We start from the raw sequence: 14,541 nt of genomic DNA on the forward strand, positions 1-14,541 counted from the left end.
ATGAAATCGCCCCTCCTACCTCTTGATGTGGCCCCCTCATTTTCTTCTAGAGTAAGATATCTTTTTTTAAGGTTTCCAGTCCATTCAAATGAAGATTGCTCAGCCTTTAGTTGTGAATTTTGTTGTTTTTAGGAGAGAAGTTGAGCTCCAGTCCTTCTATTCCACCATCTTAATCCTATCTCAAAGAACGTTTTAAAATCATGTTAGTTGAATATGTTTTTTCCAATCCCAATATGACATTATCGCAAGTCTTTTTTTCCTTGGTGTTTAGTCTGGTTTCACGCACTCATGGGGGGCTGCATGCAGAGGCCTCGCTCCCTGCATTTGAGGCATGTATTCCTCATGGGAAGCAGCTGTGTGGAATCCTCAGCTTGCTGGGTGGCCCTGTGTAGAGGTGCTGCATGTTGCTGTGCTCAATTCAAGATCTGGGCTCCATCCCTGGCAGCAGTGGTGGCTCCTTGGTGTGGCTCCAGTGGCACAGGCCTGGTGGTGGCAGCAACATCCACTTACATGGCCACCCCGGGGCCTGTGGAGCACTCGGGAGGCGGGGACCCGCTCAACGCCTGCACTGTGGTCTCGGGTCCCAAAGAGGGCGGCAGCAGTGGCATGGGCCTATTTATTTGCTTTTTAGGGCTGCACCCACGGCATATGTATGTTCCCAGGCTAGGGGTCCAGTCAGAGCTATAGCTTCTGGCCTACGCCACAGCCACGCAGAATCTGAGCCACATCTGTGACCTACACTACAGCTCACAGCGACTCCAGATCCTTAACCCACTTAGTGAGGCCAGAGATCAAGCCTGCAACCTCACGGTTCCTAGTTGGATTCGTTTCCACTGTGCCACAATGGCAACTCCCCATTGGTTTATTTTTGTTTTTATTTCTATTGGTTTTGGAGACTGACCTAAGAAATCATTTGTAGAATTGATGTCAGAGAATGTTTTGCCTGTGTTCTCTTCCAGGATCTTTATGGTATCTTGTATTAGGTTTAAGTCTTTAAGCCATTTGGAGTTTATTTTTGTTCATGTGTGAGGATGTGTTCTAGTTTCATTGATTTACATGCACTTGTCCAGTTTTCCCAGCATTACTTGCTGAAGAGACTGTCTTTTTCCCATTTTCTATTCTTGCCTCCTTTGTTGAAGATTAATTGACCATAGGTATCTGGCTTTATTTCTAGGTTCTCTATTCTTCTGCTCCATTGGTCCGGGTGTCTGTTTTTGTACCTGTACCACACTGTCTTGATTACTTGTAGTTTTATATTATTATCTGAAGTCTGGGAGAGTTATGCCTCCTGCTTGATGTTTGTTCCCCAGGATTGCTTTGGCAATTCTGGGTCTTTTATGATTCCATATAAATTATTGGATTGTTTGTTGTAGTTCTGTGAAAAATTGTCGTGGGTAATTTGAAAGGGATTGCTTTGAAATCTGTAGATTGCTTTGAGTAGTATGGCTATTTTTATGATATTAATTCTTCCAATCCAGGAGCATGGAATATCATTCCATTTCTTTGAATCTTATTTAATTTCCTTGATTAATGTTTTACAGTTCTCAGCATAAAAGTCTTTCACCTTTTTGGTCAGGTTTATTCCCAGGTATTTAATTTTTGGGGGGTGTGATTTTTAAAAGGTAGTGTATTTTTATATTCCTTTTCTAATATTTCATTCTTAGTATACAGAAATGCAACCCATTTATGAATGTTAATCTTGTATCCTGCTACTTTGCTGTATTTATCAGTTTGAGTAGTTTTTGCATGGAGTCCTTAGGATTTTCTATATATAGTATTATGTCTTCTGCATAGAGTGACAGTTTCATCTCTTCTCTTCCAATTTGGATACCTTTTATTTGTTTGTCTGATTGCTGTGGCTAGGACTTCTAATACCATGTTGAATAATAGTGGTGAGAGTGGGCGTCCTTTTCTTGTTCCAGATTTTAGTGTAAAGGCTTTCAGCTTTTCTCTGTTGAGTATTATATTTGCTGTGGGTTTGTCATAAATGGCTTTTATTATGTTAAGGTATATTCCCTCTGTACCCACTTTGGTAAGAGTTTTTATGATGAATGGATGTTGGATTTTGTCAGATGCTTTTTCTGCATCTCTTGAGATGATCATGTGGTTTTTGACTTTTCTTTTGTTAATGTGGTATGTGATGTTGATTTGTGTATGTTGAACCATCCTTGTGAACTTGGAATGAATCCCACTTGATCATGGTGTATGATCTTTTTTATATATTGTCGGATTCCGCTGGCTAAAATTTTGTTGAGTTTTTTTGTATCTAAATTCACCAAAGATATGGGCCTATAATTTTCTTTTTTGGTAATATCTTTGTCTGGTTTTGGTATTAGGGTGATGGTGGCCTCATAGAATGTCTTTGGGATTATTCCTTCTTCACACTTTTGGAAAAGTTTAAGAAGGATGGCTATAAGTTCTTTGTATGTTTGGTAGAATTCAACGTGAAGCCATCTGGTCCTGGACTTTAGTTTGTAGGGAGTGTTTTTGTTACATATTCAATTTCATTTCTAGTGATCAGTCTGTTCAGTTGATCTATTTCTTCTTGATTCAGTTTTGGAAGGCTGTATGTCTCTAGAAATTTGTCCATTTCTTCTAGGTTGTCAAATGTGTTGGCATATAATTGCCTTATGGTTTTTGGTATTTCTGCAGGACCCATTGAGGTTTCTCCTTTTTGATTTCTTATTTTGTTTGAGTTCTTTCTCTCCTTTTCTTGGTGAGTCTGGCAGAGGTTTGTCACTTTTGTTTACCCTTTCAAAGAACCAACTCTTGGCTTTATTGATTTTTTTTCTATTGTTTTTTGAATCTCTATTTTATTAATTTCCTCTCCGATCTTTTTGATTTCCTTCCTTCTGCTGACTTTAGGTTTTGTTTGTTCTTCTTTTTCTAATTCCTTTAGGTGGTAGGTTAAGTTTCTGATTTGAGATTTTTTTTCTTTTTTGAGAAAGGCCTGATTGCTATGAACTTCCCTCGAAGAACTGCTTTTGAGTCATTTCATAGATTTTGAATGGTTGTGTTTTCATTATCATTTGTCTCAAGGTATTTTTTAATTTCCCTTTTGATTTCCTCATTGACCCATTGTTTTTTTAGTAGCATGTTGTTTAGTCTCCATGTAGTCACTTTTTCTTATTTCTTTTCCTGTGGTTGATTACTGGTTTCATGCCATTGTAGTCAGAGAAGATACTTGAAATAATTTCTCTACTCTTACATTGGTTGAGGTTAGTTTTGTGCCCCAGTATGTGGTCAGTCCTTGAGAATATTCCATGTGTGCTTGAAAAGAATGTATATTCTTATTTTTTTTGGATGTAATATCTTGAAAATGTCAATGAAGTCTAATTTTTCTACTGTGTCATTTAGAATTTCTGTTGCTTTATATTGATTTTCTATCTAGAGGATCTGTCCCTTGATGTGAGTGGGGTTTAAAGTCACCTACTATTATTGTATTCCCATCAATTTCTCCTTTTATGTCTGTATTAATTGTTGAATTTATTTGGGTGCCCCTATATTAGAGGCATGTATATTGATGAGTGTGACATCCTCTTCTTGAGTATTGCAATTCCTGCTTTCCTGTCTTTTCCATTAGCATGAAATACATTTTTCAGTGCCCTCACTTTCAATGTATGTGTCCTTTGCCCTAAAGTGAGCCTCTTGTAAACAGAGTATTGTTTGCTCTTTTTTTTTTTTTTTAAATCTAGTCTGCTACTCTATGTCTTTTGATTGGAGCATTCAGTCCATTGACACTTAAGGTAATTATTGATAAATATGAAATTTATTGCCATTTTAAACCTTGTTTTCCTGTTGATTCTATGTTTCTTCTTTGCTCCTGTTCTTTTTTGGTCAGATATTTTCTTTTTACATTTGTGTCCTCGTCTTTTTAGTTTTTGTGAACGTATTGTTTGGTTTTGATTTGTGGTTTCCCTGTTTTTTAAGTATGTGAACTCCTTCCTACATCTGCTTGCTTTAGCCTGAGAGCTCAAACACACTCTAAAAAAAAGAAAGAGTCTAGATTTTCTTACTTTCCTTCCCTACATTTTATGATTTTGATGACTTTTTTTTTATTTTATTTTTATTTTTTGTCTTTTGTCTTTTGTTGTTGTTGTTGCTATTTCTTGGGCCGCTCCCGCGGCATATGGAGGTTCCCAGGCTAGGGGTCTAATCGGAGCTGTAGCCACCGGCCTACGCCAGAGCCACAGCAACGCGGGATCCGAGCCGCGTCTGCGACCTACACCACAGCTCACGGCAACGCCGGATCGTTAACCCACTGAGCAAGGGCAGGGACCGAACCCGCAACCTCATGGTTCCTAGTCGGATTCGTTAACCACTGCGCCACGACGGGAACTCCTTGATGACTTTTTTTTAACATCTTCATGTTTATCCTTTTACTATTCCTTGTGTTTACAATTGCTTTTACAATAGGTTTCCCTCCTCCCCCTTTTAGACCTGTATACTGGCTTATTTAAGTGATTGCTTTCCAACTGTGATTTCCTCCATCCTGTTTCTTCTTAATTCTTTTTTATTTATTTAGAGGAGCCATTTCAGTATTTCTTTCAGAATGGGTTTAGTATTGCTATACTCTTTCAGTTTTTGTTTGTTGGAGAAATTCTTTATTTATCCCATTTTAAATGATATTCTTGCTGGGTAGAGTATTCTAGATGGCAAAATTTTCTCTTTTAGAACTTTGAATGTATCTTGCCATTCTCTTCTGGCCTGTAGTGTTTCTGTAGAAATCAGCTGATATCCCTATGGGGGTTCCCTTATAATTAAGTCTTTGTTTTTCTCTTGCTGCCTTTAGAATCCTCACTTTATATTTAACTTTTGCCATTTTTATTATAATATGTCTTGGCATGGGCCTGTTTGGGTTCAACTTGTTTGGGGCCCTCTGTACTTCCTGTGTCTTGATATATGTTTCCTTTATATTTAGAAAGTTTTCAGCCATAATTCTTCAAATATATTTTAAATCCTCTTCTTTATCTTCTCCCTTTGGAATCCCTATTATGTGTAGATTAGCTCGCTTTATATTATTCCATAGATCTCTTATATTCCTTTCATGCTTTTTCATTTGGTTTTCTGTCTGCTGCCCTGATTGGGTAATTTCCATTATCCTGTCTTCCAAGTCACTCATTTATTCCTCTGCATTATTCATCCTGCTCTATGTTGCCTTTAACTCAGCTCGCATCTCTGCAAATGAATTTTCTATTTTTTCTTGGCTCCTCCTTATATTTTCTATTTTCTTTCTAAAGTAAAGAAAGTAATACTTACTTTCTAAAGTAATATCCACAGTTCATATCCATTCTTAATTACTTTGTATTTGCTCTTAATCTCTTCAGCATTTTCACTATCTCCTATTTGAACTTGGTTTCTGTTAGACTGCAGAGGTCTCTTTCATTGTTTGCTCTTTTGGGGGAACTTTCCTCTTCTTTTAACTGGGAATGGTTCCCAAGCTTCTTCATTTTGCATATATTTTTCCTATTCTGTGAGTTTAGGGAAAATAGTTACTATAGTCTTGTAAGGCTATTTATGTGTGAGGGTGCCCCTGGGTATTTTGTAAGTGCTTACTATTTATTTTTGGCATGAAGAGACTGCTTTTGGTTTGGATGCTTGCTATCACTTTCCTCAGTATGTGCAGGTTGTTATCCCCTTGATAGGGTGCAGTGTGTGCTTCCAGGGAGATGGGGGCAATGCACAGGGATAGTAGCTAGTGTCTGTTGATGGGCCTTTGACAGTGGCAAGGACCTGCAGGAAGGTGGCTCAGGCTTCTAGTTGCAGGGCCCTGGGAAGTGGCAGTGACCCTCAGGCAGGTGTAGGTGGCACCCAAAGCATTTGGCAGTGGCAGCAACAGGGTATGTGTGTTCACAGGTGAATGACAGCAACAACAGGTGGTGCTTGGTTGCAATGCCCTCCTCTGTGCTGGCCTCTGAGGTGACTGGGGCCATGGGAGGTGACTGGGGCCATGGTTGGTGCCTGTTCCTGGACCCCTAGTGGTAGCAGGTCATGCCCACCTCTGGAGTCCAAAATGACTGAGTTTGCCCCTGCCATCTTTGGAGCCTGGGTCTCAGTGTCCAGCTTCCTTCTGAGCATGTCAGGCTGTGGTGTTCCGGGAGATGGTCTTTGTGGCTCTTTCTCTTCTTTGCCCTCCTCAGTCCAGCTGCTTCACTTTTCTCTGAGGCTTTGAGGTCCCTCCATCTCAGCCCATCTCCCCATCAGTTAGGTGACTTCTCAGGGTGTGGGTTCCTTTCCTCTTTCACAGCTCCCTCTCAGGAGTGCTAGTCCTGTCCTTATTCCTTTCTCTCTCTTGCTCTCTCTCTTTACCCCCCTTTTGTTCTCTTCAGTTATGTGGAGGGTTTCTTGCCCTTTTTGGATGTTTAATGTCTTCTGCCAACATTCAGTAGATGTTCCATGTGAAATGTTCTACCGGTGGATGGTTCTTGTTGATGTGTTTGTGGGAGAAGGTGAACACCATGTCTCACTCCTCTGCCATCTTTATCCTCTGTTTTTCTTTTTCTTTTTTTGGTCTTTTGTCTTTTTAGGGCCACACCTATGTCATATGGAGGTTTCCAGGCTAGGGGGCTAATCGGAGCTGTTGCTGCTGGCCTACACCAATGCCAGAGCAATGCCAGATCTGAGCCACATCTGCAACCTACACCATAGCTCATAGCAATGCTGGAACCTTAACCTGCTAAGCAAGGCCAGGGATCAAACCCACAACCTCATGGTTCCTAGTCAGATTTGTTTCCATTGTGCCACGATGGCAACTCCTCTTTTTCTTTTCTGTGTATTCTACAATAAGCAGCTGTTACTTTGGTTATAAGGAAAAAAAAATAAAGCAATAAACGTTATTTTCAGAGAAAAGAACTACCCTGGGCTTCTGTGACATATGGTAAATGCAACCACAAACTTCCATAGCACTGGTTTTCAGCCCTAACTGGGTTTGAGAATCTCTTAGGGACTCTTTAAAAGAAAGTGATGGCCTGGTCCCATCTAAGATTAATTAAATTAAGATCTCTGAAGGTGGGAGTAAGGAATTGGTATTTTTAAAACTCCTAGGTAGTTATAATGCTCAGCTGGGTTGAGAACCAGCAGGTGACACTATAAAAATCACCTGAAATCATTCAACCCTGAACTGTGTTCCAAGCAGGCATACTTTTTCTAGTGGCCTGCATAGCCCTCCACAACCTGACCTCTGCTCTCCTCTCTAACATAAGTTCATATCACAGTATTATTCAGCTCCTAGAGCAGTGCATGGCATATAGGAGGTTCTGAATTTAAAACAAAATAGGCCTGAATGAATTCACATATATGATTTGCTGACTGTGACCACAGAAAAACTAAACATCTGTGTTTATGTAGCAATGTAGTACAGTTTTCTATAAATTATTTACCAATTGTATTGACATTGATTGATTTTGATATCTCAATAAATTTTTGGGGTATGACTGAGAATAGAAAGGTGGGTTTTTTTTTTCAATAGTTGATTTAATCATACTTTTTGTAATCATTAGATATGAGGACTATTTATTCATTAGGTCAGTTTTTAACCCATGACAAGATATGTATGTTCCATGAGCATAGGATCTGCCTTTCTTACCACTATGTCTCCTAGACTTAGGAAAGTGCCTGGCTTATAGTAGGCACCCAATAAATTCTTGTTGAATACATAGTCAAGAAGTAAATAATAATAAAATCATAATGTTAGTGTAGAGAAATGTTTATCTTTCTATTCCTCTCTATGATAGGTTAGAGTTTTTGTAGTTCAGGGTGGGGAAGGTGGAGCTTTGCACATACTCATGAAAAAAGTAGTATCAAATTATTTAGACAATTGTTGAACAAAGACATGACTGAGAAGTTATAAAATCATACTGAGTTGTGGTTTGGGTATCCACCATTTGATTCATAAAAGGATTGAATAAAGCATCATTGCCACTTTGGCCGCAACACAGCCACAAGAGTGACCTTTGAAAATGGAAGCCAGATCATGATTTTTCTTTGTTAAAAACACTTCAGTGACATTATATCACACTATATTCAAATACTAACTCAAAATAGAGGAAAGACCTAGACGTACGAGCTAACACTAAAAAACTCTTAGAAGAAAACATAGGAAAAATACTTCACAATATTGGATTTGCCAATGATATTTTTGGCTGTGACACCAATAGCAGAGGAAACAAAAAAATAGATTAGACTTCATTAAAATTGAAAGCTTTTGTGTATCAAAAGACTTTATAAAGGGAGTGAAAAAGCAATTTTCAAAAGGGGGAAGATATTTGTAAATCCTGTATCTGAAACAGTACTGATATCCAGAATATATAAAGAATTCCTACAACTCAACAGCAAAAACCCAAACAACACAATTAAAAAGTAGGCAAAGGACTTACATAGATTTTTCTCCAAAGAAGACCGGCAAATGGCCAATGAAAAGATTTCCACGTGAAAAGATTTTCATCACTAATCATTAGGGAAACCTAAATCAAAACCATAATATATCACTTCACACCCATTAGGATGACTATTATTTTTAAAAAACATGCAGAAAATAACAAGTATTAACAAGAATGTGGAGAAATTGGAACACTTAGCCATTGCTGGTGGAAACGTAAAATGGTACAGCCACTATGAAAACAAGATGTGATTCCTCAAAAAGTTAAGCATAGAGTTAACATTTGATCCAGCAATTCCATTTCCGAGTATGTATATAACCAGAAAAATTGAAAATAGAAAGTCAAAGAGATATTTGTGCAGCCACATTAATAGCATCATTACTCACAATAGCCAAAAGGTGGAGTCAACCTCTGTCCATCAATAGATGACTAGATAAACAAAACATAGTATATACAGACAATGGAACATTATTCAGCCTTAAAAAAGAACATTTGGGAGTTCCTGTTGTGGCGCAGCAGAAATGAATCTGACTAGTATCCATGAGGATGTGGATTTGATCCCTGGCTTCACTCAGTGGTTAAGGATCCGGCGTTGCTGTGAGCTGTGGTGTAGGTTGCATGTGCAGCTCAGTTCCCATGATAGGGGAAGCCCTAAAAGCCAAAAAAATAAAGAACATTTGGATACATGATACCACATGGATGAACCTTGAGAACATTATGATAAGTGAAATAAGCCAGTCACAAAAACACAATTATTGTATGATTCCACTTGTATGAAGTGCCTAGAATGTCAGGATCATAAAGGCAGAAAGTAGAACAATGGTTGCCAGGACAAAGAGGGAATGGGGGAGTTGTTGTTTAATTGGTATAGAGTTTCAATTTGTGATGTTGAGTAAGTTCTGGAGATGGATTGTGGTGGTGGTTGAACAACAGCGTTAGCAACTGAATGCCACTGAAGACTTACCAAAGGTTAAAATGATTAATTTTATGTATATTTCACCAGAATTAAAAAAAAACTGTACAACCATGCTTGGAATAGATATTATTATTCTATTACTGTCCCCATTTGACAGGTGAGGAACCTTAGGCTCAGAGTGAGTAACTGGTTTGCCCAGTGTTATCCAGCAAGTAAGTAGCAAACAAGAAAAAAATGAACCCTCTGCTGACTCCCCATTTTAGAAGTAAGGCCAGAAATTCTTAGCATGTCTCTGAAATGACCCTCCATATTTCGCTCATGCCCTGTCCAGCCCATAGCTCTCTGATGTCATTTTAATAATTTCCCTGTACTTGCTTTGCTGCAACCACACATGTCAGGGACACTCCTGTAACAGGCATTTGCACTCACTATTCTCTCTGCCTGGAATGCTTGTCCCCTCTCCTGTTTTACCAAGGGTCCTTCCTTTACTGCTTTTAAGATTTGTTCAACTCTCACCTTCTCATTGAGGCTTCCCCAACAAGCCTGTTTAAATTTCCAACCCCTCCTCCACCTCATCCATACCTGGAACTCTCCAATGCCTTTCTTTCTGTCTGTCTGTCTTTCTGTCTGTCGGTCTTTCGGTCTGTCTTTCTTTCAGTCTTTCAACAGCCCCACCAATGGCGTATGAAAGTTCCCGGGCTAGGGTTCAAATCGGAGCTCAGTTGCTGGCCTACACCAGAGACATAGCAATACCAGATCTGAGTCGCTTTCGCAACCTATGCTGCAGCTTGGAGCAACACCGGATCCTTAACCCACTGGGCAAGGCCAGGAATCGAACCCATATCCTCACAGATACTATATTGGGTTCTTAACACACTGAGCCACAGTGGGAACTCCTCCGTTGCTTTTCTTGCTTCATTCTGCTCCATATCACTTATCTCCATCTGACACAATTTATTTACCTGTGTTTTACTTTTTATCGTCTGATTTGCTCCGAGTTTAATAACTATGAAAACTGCTATCTATTTTGTTCTTTCATTTACTTCTGGTACTTTGAACAGTACCTGACACATAATAGGTACCAAATTAATATTTGTTGAATGAATGACTAAATAAAAGATGAAAATGTCCTGATGAGTTAGGACATTTTTATTTTCGGTTATCCATTCATATGTCTATCAACTCTAATCTCTGCTAGCTTATCAGTATGAGAAGTCTTGTATATTTTTGTTTTCCCAAAGTGTCTACATGATTCAAAACACATAAAAGAAGTTTCATATGTATGTAGGTTAATTGAGTATTTGTGGAAAGCAAGACTCAGATGTTAAAGGGAACCAGCAGGTCTTGCTGTGTCCCCATCAACATATCCCAGTAAAGTCTCCCAAATGAACTTATGGGCCAAAATGAAAATGATTGTTTCCTTCTTTTCATTTTTAAAAGTTTTGAAGTATAGTTGATTTACAAGACTGTGATGCTTTCTGCTGTACAATAAATGATTCAGTTATGCATATATACATATCAATTCATTTTCAGATTCTTTTCCCATATAGATGATCACAGAGTTCTCTCTGCTGTACAGCAGGTCCCCGTTGGCCAATCATTCCATATACCTCAGTGTGCTCTGACAGTCCCAAACCCCCAGTCCATCCCTCCTCCCCAGCCTGTCCCCTTTGGTGACCACAAGTTTGTTTTCAAAGTCTGTAAGTCTATTATGAATCTACAAATAAGTTAGTTTGTAATAGATGCTGCATATAATTTTATATATGATGTTTGTCTTTCACTAACTTCACTTAGTATGATAATCTCTAGGTCCCGTCTATCCTTTTAATGTAGTCTGACTTTTGTGGTCTTGCTTCAGATTTGGAAAGAGGAGTTAATCAAGCAAGAGGTTCAATCTGAGTTTAAGTAGTTTAACAAATGACTTCTCTGAATACCTGCATCTCAAGGTTCAGGGCAAGAACAGATAGGGGAGACACAGCATTGTTCTGCAAGAGCTCTGCCCCAGTTACTGCCTAACTAAGCAAAGAACCCCCTTCACCTTTAGGCAAAGCAGGCTAGATGTCTTTGTTCCAGAGCTCCCTCTAGAAGTCCAGATTTGTCTTCATTTCAGAAACCCTCAGTGGTGCTATTGGGAAACTTGGCATTTGTCTTCCTGCCTCTGAATGGGTCCAACACCGACAAGAGGAAGATACTTGGTCATGAAGGACCTGGGGTCTGGGAGGGATGTGCTCCTTCTGCCAAGGCATTTTCCACAGATGGTTGGGGTTTTCTCCCCCCTGCTTTTGTTTTTTAACTCTTGCCTGGCAAACAGCATGGCAGGTCATTTGTGCCAATACAATGACAGTCTTTTTCCAGGCCACAGACTAAGACTATGAATAATCTGCTGAAAATTAGCTCCAGGATAAATTTATACTTTTTCTTTGCCTTCTCCTTCCCAAAGTCTTACACACACACATACACACACACTCATAACAAATTGGATTTTCCAAAAGTTCTCACCTGCCTAAGAAGCAAAACACAAAATTGGGATGAGGAAAAGTGACTCAGCCCCCTAAGTTTACTGCCAAAGATCAGATTTTCAAGGAGGAAGATCCTATTCCCAAACCATCACCGAAATAAAAGAAATGAGGTCTAGGGTCTGCCCAGGAATCTCTAGAAGGCTGTGATGGTGCTTGTGACTCCCAGAATGCTTTGCCCTTTCTCCTGGGACAGTGTATTCCAAAAGTTCTTGCCAGTTTTCTTTAAAAAATTTTTTTTAATAATTTTTTTTGGCCACACCCACACCCTGTAGAATTTCCTGGGCTAGGGATTGAACCTGAGTCACTGCAGTGACAATACCAGAGCCTTAACCGCTGCACCACAAAAGAACTCCAACAGGTTTTTATACCCCCCCCCCCTTTTAGGGCTGCATCCATGCATATGGAGGTTCCCAGGCAAGGGGTCAACTCAGAGCTGCAGCTGCTGGCCTGTGCCTCAATCACAGCAACACCAGATCTGGTCCATATCTGAGACCTACACTGTTCCTTATGGCAACGCTGGATCCTTGGCCCTCTGAGGCTAGGAATTGAACCCACATCCTCACGGACACTACGTCAGTTTTATAACCTGCTGAGCCACAGAGGTAACTCTTTCACCAGTTTTCATTTCCTTATGATAGACTCTGTCCATATAGTCAAAGAACTTGACCCAAGCCTTATAAAATCAGCAATGTGCTTTTACTTGAAACCATGTGCTAAGTTGGGGCATTCTGAGTAGAACTGAGGGTTTAGTGGGCTGTGGTACAAAAGACCACATTTACATGATTTTTTTTTTTTGTCTTTTGTCTTTTGTCCTTTTAGGACCACACCCACAGCATATGGAGGTTCCTAGGCTAGGGGTCTAATCAGAGCTACAGCTGCTGGCCTATACCACAGCCACAGCATTGCAGGATCCAAGCCATATCTGCAACCTACACCACAGCTCACAGCAATGCCAGATGCTTAACCCACTGAGGGTTGCCGAACCCGCAACCTCATGGTTCCTAGTCGGATTTGTTTCCGCTGAGCCACAATGGGAACTCCTACATGATATTTTAGAAGCAACACTACCTCTGTAGGACAGCTGAATTTCATGGTGAGAGAATAGCCTGGGCCCTGGAAGTCCATTCCAAACAAGGGCCCTGAGAGATGCCTGTGTGTGACTCTCTTTGGGTCTTGGTTCTCTCACCAATATTTAGTACAGAGAAGTGTTGAAAGGATAAACATTTCTCTTACCACATGCTGTTTCCTTTAGCCCCACTGATGACTGTTTTCCAGGAGTTTCTGCTGGACCTTGAAGCATGTTGGTGTGATAATTGCAGCGGAAAGGTTTCTGGAAACCATATGTTATTGCAGGTTCATGGAGCTTTGCCCTGATTCCAAATGCACAGGACTACCATGTCACCCAAGGGAACACTTAAAACAGTTGCCACTTCTTCACTAATCATGTTTTGAAGTAAGAAATAAGACCTGAGTGAGTAAATGCAATACTGTGTGAAAGTTAGTCTTGAGTTTTGCGTGATGTGGACTGATAAACACCTCCAGATTTCTCTCGGCACTAACTAGGCTATTTAGTGTGAGGAGAGAGAGAGAGGGAGGGAGATGAAGGAGGAGGAGGAGGAGAAAAGGGGGGGAGGGGGGAAGAAAGGGGAGGGGGAGGGAAAGGGAGAAGGAGAGAATATATATTTTAGTTTTAAAGATATTACACTTCTAATTACACTTACAGAGAGTTTTGTTCCTGGGGTCACCATAAAACGATGCAGTTCAGTTGTCCAAGGAATAAAAATATTAATAGGGCCATTCTCTGATCTCTCCTTCAAACCGCTGTCTGTGTGTTCATGGGCAGGCATCTGAGCTTATTCACAAGTGGCGCTATCTTTCCACAGGATGTTCATTGTTTTGAAAATAGAAGAAAACCTCACCCGCTCTGAAGCATATAATTATGCTTTCTTTTCACCCACCAAGAATGTTCTCTGGAGTGGCGGTGTGATGGCACACTTGTGAGGGGCTGGGCGGAGGGCTGGGTGGCTCAGGAGGCGAGTAGGAGCCTGGGAATCGCAGTGGCTCGCCTTCGACTCTACTTCTGTCTTTATTGTCTAATAGATCTTGTAGGTCTGGGGCTTGTCCTCAAATAAACTAGGTAGATTTTTGGTTGTGGGTTCCCAGGCTGCCTCCGGTTATCAGAGTAATAAGTGATTTCAGAGTATCAGGGAGGATTCCAGTGCCACTGAATCATATACGGACTCTAAGCCAGATGATGACATCAGAAACATATGTGTTTGTCTGGAGACAGAACTTAGCCTCGGAAACAGAGCAAGATCTCCAGAGGGAGAATAGGCTTTCATGGGCCTCGAAAGGACTCCGAGAGGTGAGCTTCTTTATCTGTTGCCTTCAGGCAGGAAGCCACCTGAAAAATCTCCCTTAGATGGTTGATGTGCTCTTCTCAAATATTTCCAGGAAAGCTCTTTCAGAAAGCTAAGACTTAAGTGCTTTGCAAACAAGGCAAAGCTTCGCGTGTGAGGGATAAACTCTGTATGCCATAAATCATAATTACTATGATTTTATAAACCTGGAATTTCCTAACCAAGCTGTATTTTCATTCAGAGGCATCTGTGAGATCTTCATTAATCATGCTGGCCCACCCAAATGTCCATCCATTTAAAAAAATAAAGGTATATTCCTAGATATGCTTTATAGGGGCACATTACTATATTAGGCTATGGTAATTCCT

At 40.2% G+C, this 14,541-nt stretch overlaps 1 long non-coding RNA gene across 1 annotated transcript; it reads right to left on the minus strand.

The window, feature by feature from the left end:
- Positions 1-7,483: 7,483 nt before the first annotated feature.
- Positions 7,484-13,926, minus strand: LOC146406161 (uncharacterized). The gene is made up of 2 exons (XR_014831674.1): positions 13,535-13,926; positions 7,484-9,029 (listed from the first exon to the last, which is right to left on the minus strand). It is a non-coding gene; the product is annotated as an uncharacterized LOC146406161 (long non-coding RNA).
- Positions 13,927-14,541: the final 615 nt, after the last annotated feature.

Source organism: Sus scrofa, chromosome 1, assembly GCF_054392235.1.
Source record: "Sus scrofa isolate SSC_HxYL_T2T_F1_AM1 chromosome 1, Sscrofa_HxYL_maternal_Yorkshire_Landrace_v2.0, whole genome shotgun sequence".
Classification (NCBI taxonomy): Eukaryota; Metazoa; Chordata; class Mammalia; order Artiodactyla; family Suidae; genus Sus; species Sus scrofa.